This window comes from Ascaphus truei, chromosome 1 (assembly GCF_040206685.1).
Source record: "Ascaphus truei isolate aAscTru1 chromosome 1, aAscTru1.hap1, whole genome shotgun sequence".
Classification (NCBI taxonomy): Eukaryota; Metazoa; Chordata; class Amphibia; order Anura; family Ascaphidae; genus Ascaphus; species Ascaphus truei.
In genome coordinates this window covers 3,724,213-3,743,523 of record NC_134483.1, presented here as the reverse complement: position 1 = coordinate 3,743,523, position 19,311 = coordinate 3,724,213, and positions in this window count along the sequence as shown.

Here is a 19,311-nt window from a genome sequence, read left to right as displayed (position 1 = left end):
CTTTTGGATTCCTTTGTTAATTTAAATGAAATCACGCATTCACATTTTAAGCCCAGATCTAATTTTTACCCATCACACTCTAAGGGACACAATATCGGGGTCTTCTGTGACCTTGTATTGAAAGACCTTGAGACACTATGTGAAAATCCACCTAGAAAAAAGTCCAATTTAACTTCTAATGAATTAAAGGCTTTGGATGATCTGAAAAATATTAAAGATATCATTATCCGCCAGGCAGATAAAGGGGGTGGAATAGTGATCCAGGATAGAGCAGAGTATGTTGCGGAGGCCTTTAGGATCCTAGGAGATAGAGAGTCTTACCCTATGCTGACTGAGGACCCTCTAAGTAAATTTCAAGTAAAACTTTTAAAACACCTGAAAGAAGGGTTGGAAAAAGGTGTTTTAAATAAAGAAGAATTCAAGTTTTTGAATGTTGAACACCCCAGGACCCCGGTAATGTATCATCTACCTAAAATACATAAAAGTTTATATAACCCCCCCGGACGCCCAATTATTTCTGGGATAAGTTCTCTAACATCTAACTTACTGTATCAGAGTTTGTTGATTCATTTCTCCAAAATTATGTAAAACAGCTGGAATCTTATACAAGGGATACGCAACATATTTTAGGGCTCCTGTGTAACATCCCATGGGCGGATGATCTTTTATGGGTGACGTGCGATGTAACAGCTTTATATACGAGTATTATACACGAGAAAGGAGTGGAAGCTGTTGACTATTTTTTAGAACAGGACCCTTTTATGAATACCGAACAGAGAGCTTTTTTTTTATAAAAAGTATAGAATTTATTTTAAAGAATAATTATTTCTTATTTGAAGGGAAATTTTATATACAAAACATTGGAACGGCTATGGGGACGAAATTCGCCCCTAGCTTTGCAAATTTGTTCATGGGGAAATGGTAGATTGATAATATTTGGCATAACAATCCCTTTCTTAAAAATATATGTTTTTATAAACGGTTTATAGATGACCTTTTAATAATTTGGAAAGGCACAACAGAAGATCTTTTAAAATTTTATGATTATTTGAATGGGAATGATATCAATCTGCATTTCACCCATGAACACAATCCAACATCAATAAACTTTTTAGATTTAGTTTTATTTAATGAGGGGGAGAAGATTTTAACTAAAACCTTTTTTTAAAAAGTTGACTGAAACAGTTATCTTGACCAAAAAAGCAATCACTCAAGGGCTTGGATCAATAATATTCCCTATGGTCAGCTCCTGAGAATCCGTAGAAACTGTACCAAAGATTCGGACTTTGAGGAACAAGCTGGGACTTTATATAAGAAGTTTTTAGCGAAAGGATATAAAAAAGAGAAATTAGATGTAGTGTTATCAAAGGTAAGAGAGCAAAACCAATAATCACTAATTACAGTAAAAGGGAAGAAACTAAGAGGGATGAATAATGATCCCAGTATTGGAAATAACTGTTTGTTCATTACCAAGTTCAACGGGGCCTCTGATGAGATAAAAAAATTTTTTAATGAATCATTGGGGAATCCTCCAGAATGATCCGATTTTAGGAAAGGTCCTCAGAAAGAAACCAGAGATAGTTTTTAAACGTGCCAGAAATCTAAAAAATGTCCTAGCACCGACAGTATTGAGAAAATGTGGAAATAATATAACAAAAGATATGAACTCAAAAAATAATATGTGGCTACCATCATGTCCGAAAGGCTGTTACAAGTGTGGACGCAATAATTGTTTGACCTGTAAACATATTATTAATAAAAGCACTGAATTTAAATCTATGTCTACAGGAGAAGTATTTAAAATCAAACAATTTATTAACTGTAACACTACATATATTATTTATTTACTTACCTGCCCTTGTGGCCTTTATTATATAGGAAGAACGAAAAGAAGCCTGAAAGAACGATTTACAGAGCATAGAAGAAATATTTTAAAAGGTTTTGTTGGCCATGGAGTTTCACGACATTTTCTCGCAAAACATAATATGTGTACTGAAGGCCTATCTATCATGGGTATAGAACAGATTGAAAAAACAAATATGAGAGGAGATAGACTCCTTAGACTCAGAAAACAAGAGACGTATTGAATTTTCAAATTACAGACACTGAGTCCAAGAGGTCTCAACGAGGACCTTGATCTTTTAGCATTTCAATAACATGATGGTGTGATCTTTTATACAACATATCCAATGAAGTTGGTATTCATGGAGGATTTTTTTAGCATTTAATCAGACATGTTTTATGTATTTGCAACTGTTTTGGAATTCATTGTTGTTCAATATTGAGTGTTATATTTTAACATTTAATTGGTACCCATAGTGGACTGTTTTTTAGTATAAACTCAGACACATTTTAAGTACTGCACCGACACACTTTATTCGAGCAAATACCCAGTATGTACCTGGCAGACACCTGGAATGCGCCGCTCCTCACCTCTGACCAGCCCCGTTGCATTTGCCTTCCCAGCCTGGGTTCATGCCTGGCTGATGGGCGGCTGATCTGTTAAATGATAATGATTAGGATTTAATAGGCTGCAATGCTTCGCGTGTCTACCAGATGGCATAAATTCATGAATTGTAATGCAGTATATATATATATACTGTGCAGTATTGCAGCCAGCGGGAATAAAATGCTTCAATCCCTGCCTGGAAAATAACCCAATGCACTCGGGCAGAAAACAGTCACAAACCTCAATACACCCGGGTATACCCGAATTCGTGGGACTAGCCGAGCTCGAATAAAGTGTGTCGCCAGTGTATTTATTAAGAATGTATCGCTATTTTTACATTGTTTGTTTTAACTATTGTATTCTTCTTGTTTTCTTGTTCTTTTGTGACATGAACCATTCTCCATACAGTGATTACGTGTCCTTTTACCCCTGTGATTGATTGTGGTATTATATTTAATTGTAAACCATCTTAATCAGTTTAACCACTTTCCAGGGGTTTATATATGGCATGCATTCATCTTTATGGTATCCCTGATGAAGCCACGTGAGTGGTGAAACGCGTAGGAGGAGGATCCAGGGGTCTGTGCTTCCTGTTGTCCTGTTGTCTTACTGTCCTGTGGATCGATCGCAACGCTGTTGCTGGCTGTGGAGTGTCCGGAGGAAGTGACGTCACCTCCAGTGTTGGTGTGCCTGCTCGTCATTTGCATCGCGGAGGAGGATCGAGCGGTCTCTGCTGCAGCCGGGAAGGGTTGGTGAGTCACGTCCGGCCGTGACGCCATACCCGGAAACCCGGTGAGCTAAAGATTGCCAGTCCCCGTTGTCTGAGTGCTGGAGGATTTTGCGGTTAGAGGTATTTACAAGGAGGAATTCAAGTGCCGTCCCCACACTATCATCTGGGGTTTGGGTGAGCTTATCATATAGAGGCTCATTGGCGGCCATCACTATAATTTACTCCCACCTCATTACTGCTTTATCTACCTCTGGAAGTTGCATCAGCTGTGGCTCCCACTCTGGTTCTGGAACTTTGCTCTTGCACTATTTTTGTCCTCAATTACTTGATTCTCCAACAGCAGCAACGTGCTTCGATTGCTATTTAGCAGTATCTTTAAGACCATATGGACATATATATTTTTTGTATTGACTTTTATTATTTTACTTGTTGATTATCACGTGTATTTTTTGTGTTTATATCTATTATAAAGTGGCTTGTTTGCTGTGTACCCGTATTTTTGCGCTTCCTATTTTTTCTTTATTTCTTTAGTTTATATGTATGTTGATGGTTTCTTTTTACCTAGCTGCACTCCAAAAATTAAAGTGCTAGCTCTTTCCTAGCGCAAGTTATTGTATTGTATTGTATGTCTTTATTTATATAGCGCCATTAATGTACATAGCGCTTCACAGTAAGTAATACACGTGGTAATCAAATAAATAACAGATAATAGAAATAACAGGTAATGGGAATAAGTGCTTCAGACATAAAAATAACATTAAGGAAAAGGAGTCCCTGCTCTAAGGAGCTTACAGTCTAATTGGTAGATAGGGTGAACGTACAGAGACAGTAGGAGGGAATTCTGGTAAGTGCGTCTGCAGGGGGCCAAGCTTTATGTATCATGTGTCCAGTATAATCCACAGTGCTATTCATATGCTTCTTTAAGCAAATGTGTCTTAAGGTGGGTCTTAAAGGTGGATATAGAGGGTGCTAGTCGGGTATTGAGGGGAAGGGCATTCCAGAGGTGCGGGGCAGTAAGTGAGAAAGGTTTAAGGCGGGAGAGGGCTTTAGATTCAAAGGGGGTTGAAAGAAGACAAACTTGAGAAGAACGCAAGAGTCTGGGTGGTGCATAGCGAGAAGTTAGGGCTGAGATGTAAGGAGGGGCAGAAGAGTGTAAAGCTTTAAAAGTGAGGAGGAGAATGGAGTGTGTGATGCGGGATTTGATCGGAAGCCAGAAGAGGGATTTCAGGAGTTGAGACGTGGAGACAGATTAGGAAAGAGTAGAGTGATTCTGGCAGCAGCGTTTAGGATAGATTGTAGGGGAGACAAGTGAGAGGCAGGAAGACCTGAAAGCAGGAGGTTACAGTAATCAAGAAGGGAGAGAATGAGGGCCTGAGTCAGAGTTTTAGCAGTCGAGCAACAGAGAAACGGGCGTATCTTTGTGATATTGTGCAGGAAAAAGCGACAGGTTTTAGAAACGTTCTGAATGTGAGAGGAGAATGTGAGAGAGGAGTCGAGTGTGACCACTAAGCAGCGTGCTTGGGATACTGGGTAAATGATGGCACTTCCAACAATAATGTGGAAGGAGGAAGTAGGGCCAGGTTTGGGAGGAAGTATGAGGAGCTCTGTTTTTGCCATGTTGAGTCTAGGGCAGCGGAGGGCCATCCAGGATGATATAGCAGAGAGACATTCAGAAACTTTGGTTTGTACAGCAGGTGTAAGGTCGGGTGTTGAAAAATAAATTTGTGTGTCATCAGCATAGAGGTGATATTTAAACCCAAGAGATGTTATTAGGTCCCCTAGAGAGAGTGTGTACAGAGAAAAGAGAAGAGGTCCTAGGACAGAGCCCTGGGGTACCCCCACAGAGAGATCAATAGAGGAGGAGGAGGTGTTAGCAGGAGAGACACTGAAAGTATGATGGGAGAGGTAAGAGGAGATCCAGGATAGAACTTTGTTACGAATACCAAGAGTATGGAGAAAGTGAAGGAGAAGAGGGTGGTCCACGGTGTCAAATGCGGCAGAGAGGTCGAGTAATATGAGCAGAGTGTAAAGACCTCTGGCTTTGGCAGCATGGAGGTCATCCGTTATTTTAGTGAGGGTTGTTTCCGTGGAGTGAGCAGTGCGGAAGTCAGATTGTAGAGGGTCTTGGAGAGAATAGATGTTGAGAAAATGGAGCAAGCAAGAGAATACAAGACGTTCAAGGAGTTTGGAGGCAAAAGGCAGGAGGGAGACAGGTCAATTGTTAGAAAAACAGGTAGTGTCAAGCTTGCTGTTTTTGAGTAATGGTATAACTGTTGTATGTTTGAAGGAGGATGGGAAGGTAGAAACAGAGGGGATGTTCTGACGTATGGATTCCACCTTTTCTTTAAAATAGTCAGCAAAGTCCTGGGCGGAGATGGAGGAAGAAGAGGCAGCTTAGGGTGGTTTGAGTAGAGCTTCACAGACAGAGAAGAGTCGGCGTTGGTTAGACTTGTGTGTGTTGATTAGTGAAGAAAAGTAGGCTTGTTTAGCTTGCGAGAGGGCAGAGTTGAAACAGGATAGCATAAATTTGTAGTGAAGAAAGTCTGCGAGAGTATGAGATTTCCTCCAGAGGCGTTCAGAGGAACGAGTGGAGGAACGCAGCATGCGCATGTGGGAATTTAGCCAGGGTCTGGGGTTAGAAGGGCGAGGATGGCAGAGAGAAAACGGGGCATGTAGATCAAGGATCAAGAGAGGAGGATAAGGCAGAGTTGTAGTTCCTGACCAGGTTGTCAGGGTCTGTAGCAGAGCTGAGAGAGGCGAGGGAGGAGCGTAAAGTGGAATCAATAAAGTGGTAGGTGAATAGAGCGCAGGTTTCTGCAGAGCCGGGGGTAGATGGAGGTGGAGAAGGGGAGAAGCGAGATGGAGATAATGAGATGAGGTGATGGTCAGAGAGAGGAAAAGGGGAAATGGAGAAATCGGAGAGAGAGAAGTTTTTAGTGAAAACCAGGTCTAGGTAGTGGCCATCCTTGTGGGTGCTGGCTGCAGTCCACTGTTGAAGGCCAAAAGAAGAGGTTAGAGAAAGAAAGCGGGAAGCACAAGGGAGAGAAGTGTCATCAATGTGGCAATTGAAGTCCCCAAGGAGAAGAACAGGGGAGTCTGAGGAGAGAAAGTAAGAGAGCCAGGATTCAAAGTGAGAGAGAAAGGCAGAAGGGGGATGAGTAGAGGAAGGTGGGCGATAGATGACCGCCACGTGGATAGGGAGAGGAGAGAAGATCTGGACAGTGTGAGCCTCAAAGGAGGGAAAAACAAGAGAGGGAGGAATAGGAAGGGTTCGGTAACAGCAGAGAGAGGAGAGCAGGAGCCCCACACCTCCACCCCTGCCATCAGGGCGTGGAGTGTGGGAGAAAGAAAGGCCACCATAATAGAGGGAAGCTTCCAGAGCATAGTCGGACTGAGTGATCCAGGTCTCAGTTAAAGCAAATAGGAGCAGAGAGTGAGAGAGAAAGAAGTCATGCACAGAGAGGAACTTGTTAGAGAGGGAGCGAGCATTCCAAAGGGCACAGGAGAAGGGTCAGAGAGGAGGGAAGGTGGCAGGGGATGGGTATGAGGTTGGAGGGGTTGACACCAGAAGGAGTAGAGGTTGCATTTGGCAGGCGAGGACGAGAGCATACAGAAATAAGGCAGGGACCAGGATTGGAAGAGATATCCCCAGAAGCAAGGAGGATAAGCAGGGATAGAAAGAGGATGTGTGAGGATGATTTGTAGGGGTCTGTTTTAGAGCAGGGGGTATAGCTGTGTAGTGTCAGAGAGCGCAGGTAAGAAAGGAGTTCATGTGAACTGAGAAGTGGGGAAGGAAGGAGAGATGGAGATATATGAATAGAGTTGGAGACATAAGGAGGCTGGTAGAAAGAAGTGCATAATTTGAGAAGTGAGATCACAGCAAATATAAATTGTAAAGGCAGCATCACAGCCGTAGTAAAGTGCTGAGATGTGCAGTCTGGTATAGATGATATCCTCCTTTCCAGCATAGATCAAATGCAGGAATGGGCCATTAGGGGTTGTCCACTTCTTCACAACTTCCCTTTAAACTTCAGCTACTTACAATGGGCTACTTGGAGATGGGCTGCTGGCAGCATAAAGCTGTTCTATCTGGGGTTATATGGGCCTAGCAAGTCAGCTGACAGTTAGGTTCTGTCTGCTTAATTAGCACATGTGAGGCACATTCAAACAGATGGTTTTTCTACCTAGATGGGTGTTCCCTGCCTAGGTGTCAAAACTTAATTTAAGTAAGGGGTGAATGAAGCAGGATTCAAAGATGGATTTTTCCCACTTTATTGAAGGGGCTCTCTGAGGGTGGGTTGAGGTTTGACCTATAATTGTTCTGGGTTACAAGCCTGCATACAATGTATCCGTGCTGGCTTTGATCGGTAACCGCAGACACTCGCCACCAATTCAGCTTATGTGGATAACGAGACCGCTGGATAAATTTTGACAGGGAGGCACTTCAGCCTGACCGCAAACCACTTATCCAATTGATTTTGTGGTGTAGACGTCTGCGGCTTGGAAAGTGATACCTAACTTCAAAGCAGCCACTTACTCGCAGGCCCGCTTCTTCAATCAGCACTTGGCACAGCGCTAGAAGCTCCCCCTTGTGTCTCAAATACAATTTGCACAGTGCATAAACATACATATAACTGCAGCTAGCTTCTAAGCTGCAAACCAGGGACAATAAAGGTAGTGTAGGGGAAAACATGGTATCATGGTGACAATACATTTCAACCCCTTCAGTCCTAACATGGTTTAGGGTTAACCAGCCAGGCATAATACCATTATTATTGGCCTGGTTAACCCCCTAACAGCCACAATCAGACCCAACACCTGGCTTAGACTTGGACGCCCGAAGTCTCATACCCTCCAAGCTGGGGTCTGATCGCACCGCTTCCTTAAACTGGGTACCTAAATCTGGCCACCCGCTTGTCAAGGCTAAGTCACGGGGACCGAGAAAAGGTAATGGGAACCGTAAGTCAGTGTCAGTAGCGACTTTCTCTGGCTTGCCTGTCTGGTTTCCTCAGAGACCCTGGGAACTGTAGGTCCCAAATGCAGGGGGACAGGGGATGATTCCGCTGCGATCTTGGCTGACTGCCTCCTGGTGATCGCTGCAACAGGGGCCAGCTCAGCTGTAAACACACACATAACATGCCCCAGGGCATTGACAAGTAGAACCTCAGCATCTAACCCGGGCAATACCCCCACCTCCCTCATGCCACGTCCGGCACCCCAATCCAAAAAGACCCAGGCAACCTGGAGTGACCGCAGTCCTCCAGCTGGCATGGTCACTTGCATCCCTGTGCCCGGATCAAATCCTCTGGCCGCACCATATCAGGGCGTACCAGGGTAACGGTGGCACCGGAGTCCAGCAAGCCATCCGCTTGCTGTCCCCGATTGTCACCCTCCGCAGATACTTCTGCCGGACATCGTTGTGCTGCATTCCGACTGGTGCAACCTGATGTCCTCCGATCTCCGCTGCTGGTTCCGAGGTGGCAAGTGCAGGTTCTCCCGTGGACGTCCCTCTGTGGGTTGATTCCATGATTGTGCTTGGCTCCTCTGTGTGTGCCAGTCGCACACGGGGCGATCGGCCTCACAGCTTGTGATTGCTGCCCCTGATGGGTTCCTCCAGACCGGTCCCGGTTCGGACAGTCTGGCTTGAGTTGACCGACTTTATTACAAGAAAAACACCGCCTTTCGTGTCTAAACTCTGCAGCTTTGGGTGCGTTGCCTTCTGCTGCAGGCTTGAGGGTCCACTGAGGGGTGAGTTTGGCTCCAATGACTGGGCTGGCCACATTTTTGGAAGCTGCTTTCTTATTCATTAAAGTCCTGCTGGTCACATACTCATCCGTGGACCTCCTACGTTGTGAAAGAGCCTAATCCAAGCGCAAAACGATCATTGGCAATGACGTAATCGCGTTGACGCCTGGAGGCATGTGATGCACTGACCCCCCTCCTCGTGGAACAGGTTGTATACCACAGTATAGCGCTTCCATTTGCCCACTGCTATTGATTATATTTTAACACTGCATTGCCTGATGACATAGGGGAATAGAGTATTATGCTGTTATGCTGTAGATAGTAGTGGGGAGCCATACATTTCTATTAGGTATGTCTAGGAAGTGTGTGTATGTGGCAAGTGTTTAGAACATACTTTGCTGCTGCTGTTTGCAAAGACTTCACTTTATTCACTAGCCCATTTCACACTATATCAATATACTTCAATGGCTAAGCGTTTGAACACAATATACACCTTATATGTGTTACTACATAGCACGGCTGGCAGTTATACTAGCAATACATACAGTAGGCTTCAATAAAGAGACATACACCGTCTACCTAGAAACCCACCACACAGAGGGGGAAGCACTTTTGTCAGTAGTTATAATACTGTAGCTGTTATATCGCACAATTAATTGTATAATATCTACTGACAGGACATCACTTTAATTGCACAATTGGAGTTTTTATTCCTTTTATTTTTATGTGAGTCTTGCGTCGTCCAAATTATAATTTCATTTAATAAAGATTTATTACTTTCTTGCCAAATATGGATTTTAGTAGCATCTGTCCTTCCACAGTGATGGGAGCAGTTGCTAATTGTGATTGATGCCATATGGTCACCTACAATTTGTGTATTTGGTTATTTACACCGCACCACAAAGGTGGATATATACTGAGTGCAGTAAGTAGGGTACTTGGGGAGTTATCAGATTTTGACCCCTCCTTTTTCACATATTTGATATATGTTATTCCTACATGCACCAGCTTTACACAATTTATTTGTACTGTAATTAAGGTGAGCGGTTTTTCCACTTGATGTGCATACGTCTTCATATGCAAGCAGTTCTGGAACTTGAGTCCCCATCTCTCTGGCAGGAGATGAATCGGATAGAACACAGTCTCTACTAGGCACAAAGCAAGGACTACTGGGGTTGAGAGGGTGACTTGCTGAAGTCGCTGGAGACAGGTGTTGGGGTTCAGGCCCATTACCCGGTGCTCCCTCGGGAGGTGCCCACCAATCATTAGTGGACTCAGCAGATGTTCCCTCCAAAGGATCTTGATCAATTGTAGGAACAGGAGTGCCGGTAGATTCTTGAGATTTAGAATTATTAGTTATAGTCTTTGATTCTGAGACATCTTTGTCCAATTGGGGTATGGGCAACAGATGGTTCTGATGCCAAACCTTTACCCTGCCTTCTCAATCCCGTATGTGATACACAGGGAGGCCCAGCATCTGGGACTCTACTTCAAAGTGTCCTTCTCTCCATCGATCAGCCATCTTGTGCTTGCCGGGGATCCCTAAGTTACGCAGTAGAACGGCGTCTCCAGGCCGAAGCTCCCTATAGCGGACTTTATGGTCATACCTTCTCTTATTGTTAGCATTCAGCTGGGCCGTAGCCTTTTCCGCTAGTTGGTATGCACGATGCAAACTATCTTGGAGTCGCTTTACATGTCGATAGTGAGCCACATTGGGTACCCCATCGGTAGATACCCTTAGACGAATGTCAACAGGCAGACGTGCCTCTCGGTCGAACATCATAAAGTAAGGTGTGTACCCCGTAGACTCGTGTCGAGTGCAATTGTAGGCATGCACCAGGGTTTCGACATGCCTGCTCCAGTCTCCCTTTTTAGAGCCACTCAATGTACATAACATGTCCAACATATATTTTGCCGCAATTGCAGATACCTTGGTAGATGATACCAGAGCTAAGGCAGTTTATGAATTCACGAATTTGGTAGGTTTTGGATCCATTCCAATTCGTGAATAATTTTGTAGATTGCATGTACTTGCAGACCTTGCATCTGCCACAGCTAAATGACCCCTGAGGTTTAGGGGGGAGCCAGGTCCTTGGTGCGGCTTCACAGAAATGACTGTGGACAAGAACGTCCCTGATATTCTGTGCTCTTCTACTAACCATTGAAGGATGGTTATAAAGGAATTCTGTGATGTGGGTGTCAGCTTTCAGTATATGCCAATGTTTTTGTAATATAGCTCTTACAGATCTTGGTTGTTTTATGTCCCTACAAACCGTACCACTTTGTCATTGGCCGCTGGTACGTGATCGATTAGGAGGGTTCGGCGTGGTGTATATTTGGCCCTTTTATAAGCATATTTGACCACACATTTACTATAACCTCTTTCATAGAATCTGTCGGCCATTTGTACTGCCTGAGTTTCAAATTCAGCGTCGCTGCTGCAATTTCTTTTAAGCCTCAGAAATTGGCCAATTTGTATCCCTTTTACGAGTGACCTTGGATGGTGGCTGGTAGCTGTAAGTAAGCTATTTGTAGCGGTGGTTTTCCTGTAGATTGTAGTCCAAATGTTATTGTCAGGACCTCTGGAGATACGTACATCGAGGAACACAATGGTGTCCGGATTGTGTTCTAGTGTGAGATGTAAATTCAGCTGGTTTGTGTTGAGAATGCCTATGAACTCTCTTAGTTTATTGGCTGGGCCATTCCATAACACCATCACATCATCGATGAAACGTACCCAGAGGTCTATGTGTGATGTATATGGTTCCATATCCTATTTGAAGACTACTTCAGATTCCCACCACCCAAGGTACAAATTCTCATAGGAGGGGGCACATTTCGTACCCATGGCCGTACCTTGAATCTGATGGTAATACTTGCTTGCGAATAGGAAATAATTCCTAGTAAGTACAAATTCAAGGAGTTCAGCCACAAATACGTTATGTGCCCTGCAGATGACCCCTCTTGTGTTGAGGAAGTATCGTACTGCATTTATACCAGCGTCATGTTTGATGCTAGTATAGAGTCCCTCAACATCCATGGTGACAACAAGTGTATCTTTTGAAATCACAATGCCATCTAGTCTCCTGAGGACGTCCTTTGTGTCCCTAAAATAAAACGGTAGGGATTGTCAATCCAGAGTGCACACAGCACTCAACATAGGATTGTTATGTGTGTGTCCTTTAATTGGATTTTAATCCCCATTCTTTTCAATTATGATGAACATTAAACAATTATTTTAATACTACTCACAAATCACTCAGCCTAGGGAATTGAGTGCTAAACTGTGTTTCTTGCTCTTTTTTGGATACGTTTTGCTACAGTAACAGCCTTTTGGTCTTTGGTGGGAAATGCTTGGGAGTAGCGAGTGTAGTGATAAGTTACTACCAGCATATTGCCAATGCCTCTGGAATCAGGTTCTATACACAGAAAGTCCATGCAGACTAAATCCATGGGACCAGAACTCTTGAGATGACACATTGGGGCAGCACGGGTAGGCAGTGTCTTTCTGTGGATACATCGTAGGCACTTCTGACTATCTTTCTATGGTCTCTCTCATTTTGGGCCAGAAGATTCAATCCCGTATTAATCCAAACATTTTGTCTATTCCTAGATGGCCATGGTCATCATGTAGTGATCTTAGTACGTGGTATTGCCTGCTTCGAGGCAGAAACAACTGGCGTCTATTGAGATGGTTATGGTAGGGAACGACCCTATACAAGAGGCAGCAATCTATCTCAAATTTATCCCATTCTCTCATGTGGACTGCAACCGTGTCCGCGGGCCTCGTTTAATCAGGGAGGGATCATCACGATGTAGTGCTTCACGAGCAGCGTTAGCCACGGGGTCATTTATCTGCGCCACCACTATTTCCTTCCAGGTCAGGAGGGTGTTGAGGAAAATTTCCAATCTCTCCAGGTCACAATAAGCGGCGGGGAGAGCCTGCGGCCGGCATCCCTGGGAATCAACTACTCGCAATTCGGAGAACGCCACTCTATCGTTCACACTGGCCGCAATGGAACACATGGCTTTTATTCCGGGTCCAGGTATTTCTTCCCAGGGACCATCATCTGATGTCTCACTCAGTCCTGGTCTCCTTGATAGAGCGTCAGCTCCTATGTTTAAAGGCCTGGGCTTATACTTCAGGGTGAACTGATAGTTGATTAAAACACACACACACACATTCTCAACTAGCGCAAACTCCTACACCCACCACATCATGAATATATATTTATGCCAAAAGGAGTGCTATTGAGCGTGGCAAATGTATACAACAAAAGACAGGGGTGCCCAATGCTACATCAAATTGACAAAACATATATGGTAATAAGTATAAAGTTTAAATACTTTAATAATAATAGTAATTACTTGGTTATTTAGTTAAACCCTTTGGCCAAAGCGTCGTACAGATGATGTGGTATGCTTCGGATCATGAGCCGTTCCAAGCCTTCTCCATACTTTTTTCTTCCCATCATTCTGGTACAGAATGATGGGAGGTTTCATCTGTCCAAAGAATGCTTTTCCAGAACTGGGCTGGCTTTTTTAGATATTGTTTGGCAAAGTCTAATCTGACCTTTCTATTCTTGAGGCTTATGAATGGTTTGCACCTTGTGGTGACCCTCTGTATTTGCTCTCGTGAAGCCTTCTCTTTATGGTAGACTTGGATAATGATATGCCTACCTCCTGGACAGTGTTCTTCACTTGGCTGGATGTTGTGAAGGGGTTTTTCTTTACCATGGAAAGGATCCTACGATCATCCACCACTGTTGTCTTCCGTGGACGTCCAGGCCTTTTTGTGTTGCAGAGCTCACCAGTGCGTTCTTTTTTTCTCAGAATGTCCCAAACTGTTGATTTGGCCACTCCTAATGTTCCTGCTATCTCTCTGATGGATTTCCTTTTTTTTTGCAGCCTAAGGATGCCCTGTTTCACTTGCATTGAGAGCTTCTGTGACCGCATGTTGTGGGTTCACAGCAACAGCTTCCAAATGTGAATGCCACACCTGGAATCAACTCCAGACCTTTTACCTGTTTAATTGATGATGAAATAACGAAGGACTAGCCCACACCTGTCCATGAAACAGCTTTTGAGTCAACTGTCCAATTACGTTTGGTCCCTTGAAAAAGAGGGGGCTACATATTAAAGAGATGTAATTCCTAAACCCTTCCTCCAATTTGGATGTGAATACCCTCAAATTAAAGCTGATAGACTGCACTTTAGGCCCATATTCATTATTTAACTGTAACTTGAATTTATTTTGGTACACAGCCGAAATAACAAAACTTGTATCAGTGTCCAATTATTTCCGGACCTAACTGTATATAGAAGTAGATGCACCTCATGGGATACACAGTGCATAGGAATGTCATAGTAACTCCTACAGAGGAGGGGGTCATTTTTTACACACAGTCTGATGTGTTTAGATTTCAAACACTCTGGTGAGAAGATCAGAAAGTATTGGACTTTGTATAAATACTATACTTCACTTAGTGAGAGTACGGCAAGCGCTACAACTTAGGTTTTAATTGAATTTTTGTTTTCTAAGAATGTAATAAAATTTATTTTTTAACTACTAGTGGAGCAGAGTGCATCAGATGGGATCTTTCTCTCTACATATTGTTACAAAAGTTTCTTCTTCAGAAAATCAGGACTCAGTTTCAGTTCAAATATATATCAGCAGTTTATTCTTCAATCAGCTTTCAATCTTCAATAAGCTTTTACATAGCAAAGATACATACATACTCTTACTTGTCAGTTCAAAATACAGAAGGGTAGTAGTTTAAACTACATTACCCATGATTCTTATACTTTTCTGAACAAAGAACTCATCAATCAATGTCTCTTTCTCTCCTGATTAAACAGACTGATTTCCTCTGGAGGTAAAAACCCCTAGGGACCTTCTGCTGGCAGACAGGAACCCCGAGACACTGATACCTACATACTGTTTATACAATTATAACCATATGTGAACTCTGATTTCCAAGCTGACCATGAGCCTTTCATGAAAGCAGCATGAAAGCAGCATGTTGAACTTATAACATGTTAACCTGTTGGGTGCTGAATATATATAATACATGTGTATATACTTGTATTGCTATTCTACTTTTAATACAGAAAATATATAACTAAACTAAATTCATCAAGCCCCTCTTTGATACTGTAAGTATCATTTCTTATAAGCTGATCTTGTAATTAAACAATTTGCTTGAGAATTATAGTTTGCCCAAATGTTAGTATTTGTTTTTGTCATGTTTAACCTAATTATCACTAGTTTTGTCCTATTAAAACTTCAACATTCCATATTATTCACTCTTACTACTCCCTGGATTATTTGATTAACCCCTCCTATCCTTCTACAAAACCGTGTATCATTGCTATTATCACTTAGAACTCCTGTTAAAACACACTCATAAGGATATTTCATTCACTCAACAAGATTAGTTTGTTCTTCACATTCCATTGCTGTCCCCAAAGAAACCAATGTACTGCACAATAATAATAATGTCATTGTTCTGTATACTGAGATCCCCCAGTTCCAGATCTTCTGTTGTTTTGCTTCTTTCTTTGGTAAAAGTTTCTTTGGAATGAATTCATCTGAACATTGTTCTGAATCAGGTATTCGCTTATACCCTTCCTGCATCATAAATGCTTCATATCCAAATGGTCGTACAGTCCATTGTCCATGTTAAAAGTCACCTGTAACATAAAAAAACTAAAACAGTATCATTGTTCTTTAACCCTTGACCTTCAGAACTAGCTTACATTGATCAATATGTACCAACATTGAAGCACTTGCTTTTGGTTTGGTATTAACACGTTGTATTTGTAGAACAGTTTGACCCATTTTCTTAAGAATAATATAAGGTCCTTCCCAACCTGCATGCCATGGGCCAGGTTTCCTGAAAGTTTTTACCATAACTTTCATTCCTGGAAGAAACTTATAAGCTGGATTTACTTTTACATCCCCATTTTCTCTGGGAGCCATGTTTTCTGCCGCAAAATGTAAAAGTTTAGCTAACTGACCTTGCAATACAGATAACCATTGAGTATGCTCGGTGGCCATCTTTAATGGTCCCGAAACTTGAGGTTCTGATGGAAAAACTAAAGGCATCCGCCTTCCAGTCATTAACTCATGAGGAGTTAACTGTGTTCTTGCATTGGGTGTTGCTCGAATAGACATAAGAACTCCTGGTAAATGATTAACCCAATGTTTGCCATATTCTGCTAACATCTTTTTAAGTCTTGATTTCAATGTTCTATTCATTCTTTCAACTATCCCAGCTGACTGCGGATGATATGGGACATGAAACCGCTGCTGGATCCCCAGCAGGGAACATAAATGTTTCATAATTTCACCTATGAAATGTGGCCCATTATCTGATTCAATTACTCTTGGAAATCCCCAAACTGAAAACACTTCTTTCCACAAAGCTTTGGCTGTGCTTAGAGCAGTATTGTTGGTTAGTGGAATAGCTTCTACCCATTTGGAGAATATATCCACTATTACAAGACAATACTGTAGCCCTCCTGGAGCTGCTGGTAAAGGACCTATGAAATCAATTTGAATCGATTCCCAGGGACCACCTGCCAAGGGCACTCGCTGTAATACAGGTCTCTGTCCTTTGGGCCTTGGATTGAATTGAGCACAAATTAAGCATTCCTCACATACTTCCTGACACCTTTTTTCAATATTTTCACCCTCAAATTTAGCCATGATAATTTCTTTTAAAGATTGAATTCCTATATGACCCAATTGACAGTGATTGAATTGAATTAGTTCCTTTAAAATCCCTTTTGGAACATATGGACAGAAAGTACCATCATCTCTTAAGGATCCCCATAAGCCTGTTTCTTTATGTAGTGTATAGTCCCTTTTTAACATAGATTCCTGCTGTTGTTGCAATAGCTTTAAATCTGCAACTGGTTCTCCTAGTGTTTCTCTTTTAAGGGTAACTGCAAGAATTATATGTTCAGGATATAACAATTCTCCTACCAAAGCAGCTTCTCGAGCAGCTTTGTCTACGAGATTGTTATTGATAGACTCATAATCTTTTGTGACCTGGTGCGCTTTAACCTTTATGATACTACACCTGTCAGGTGTTTTAGCAGCTTGATCAAAGAGTTCTTGCAATATTACACCATGAACCAATGGTTTATTTTGAGAGTCCACCATACCACGCTTGGACCATACAGGTAAATGTAGTGTAAGTGATTTAACTACATACCCACTATCACTAAAGATGTTACAGTGTTCATAACCCATACTGATGGCTTTCTTAACTGCCTCTAATTCTGCCCTTTGAGCTGACATCCCTCCAGGAAGTCTATATTTCCAGACTTCTTGCGTGTCAGGATTCAAAATAGCAAAACCTGTTTTGTACTGCCCTTCATAGAAAAAGCGTGCCCCATCTACAAACAATGATACTCCGTCCGGCTTCATTTGTTTGGAGAATGGAGACCATGCCTCTTCCTCTACTGCTTCCTGACAATCATGAGGAGTCCCAGAAAAATTCATTAGCTCAGGTAAAACAAATTTTGTGCTACTCTCTACCGTTAAGAGTCGATCCTGTAATTTTAATACCCACTGAGCTAATCTAGCAGAATGTACTGCCATGTCTGTGCGGGACTGGAGAAGTTTTAAAGGTGTATGTGGTGTTTGGATTATAATAGTCCCAAATCCTATTATGTGTTCCATTGCTTCTAAAGCCCAATTAATAGCCATTAATTGTTTAACACATTCATACATCCCCTTCTCAACTGGTGTCATTAAGCGAGAGAAGTATCCCAATATCCTCTCTTCTTTGTATTGTTTTTGCAAAAGCACTGCAGAAATAGATTCTTTCCCTGCATGACACTGTATGATATAAGGTGAATCTATCACAGGTGCAGCTAATGTTGGGGCTCGGCTGAGTTCCCGTTTAAGCTGAACCCATGCTTGCTCAGTTACATCTGTCCAGAGTAACGTGTCCTGCAATTGTGAACCTTTTAAAAGATCATACAATGGTTTGGCAATTCCTGCCATATTCATGATAAACTCTCTACTGAAGTTAACTAATCCTAGAAACTTCCGAAGATCACCTATTGTAAGTGGCCTAGGTAACAATTGTACTGCTTCTACACGTTTTTGTCGTGGAGATTTACCTTGATCTGTAATATCCACTCCCAAAAAAACAACTTTTGACTGCAGCAGCTGTACTTTTTGTGTGTTCAATTTTAAGCCTGCTTGTATCAATGCTTCACAAAGATAATGTAAAATGTTTACATGACCAAATCCTTCATCCTCAAAACATTGATAAGCAAAGACTTTGGCTGCTTCCATGCCCTTATTTTGAAAAAGCATGCGAGCCTCCAAAATCTGTGATGCAGCATGATCCACATTAGGTGAGTCAAATGCTCTAAACTTTACTACATCTGATAACCCCTGAATTTTACTGACAAATTCAATAACACATTGCTTATCATCATCTTTTGTCATTTTAGCAGGATCTTTGCTATTTATTAAACACCATGCCTTAGTCCACATACTAGCACAAACTCTCATGTCATCCTCTTTATTTATTTTAAAAGAGTCCAGAACATTAGGGAGCAGTCTCTCAACTCCCGTAGCACTCTGTACTACCAATAGCAATCTTTGAGTCTCAGAAGGGAAAATGTTTTTTAACACTTCATCATCATCTCCTTTTCCCCACTGTGCCTCATCATCTTGCAAAATTTGATTTTGTATCATGGTTTCAAATTTAGATTTTACCCATGAACTAAGGGCAGCTGGTAACCAAATTAACAACATTTTGTATGCATCAACATTGTCAAACCCTCTTTTTGTTATTTCTCCTTCAAAAATACCACAATTGTAAAATGGACCTTTTTTCTCATCATACTTAGGAAAGTCTTTTACCAACTTGGACATTTTTAGATTGTCCAAATTAGAAGAGCCTGTCACAGTATGCAAATGATTGGACAAATCAGATTTTAGCAAATCCCAATTAACTTTTTCTTCTGCATACTTAGTACCTTCTAATACTTGTATTCCCTGTGATAGAGGATCAGTAACTTTCCACAATACCTCAGTGCGGTCTATTAAATCACCCACACTGCGAATAGTGTCTTTTTGAACCTCTTGCAATTTTTCAGCATCGTCACTCAAAGCTCGCACTGCTGCCCGCAGCAGATCAACAGTGAGGCGATTCTGACCAAGAGCTTCTTTTAATGGTCCTATACGCACTTTCATTTTTTGTACCTGAGGTGACTCCTCAGCAGATTCTGAAGTACCTGTCTCAACTGTTTCAATAACAGTCACATTATCCAAAACCTGATCTAGGTTGTCAATGGCATTTACTATTTTACTCATTAAATCAGACATTTGATTATAAGCAGGTACCCTTGGAGTACT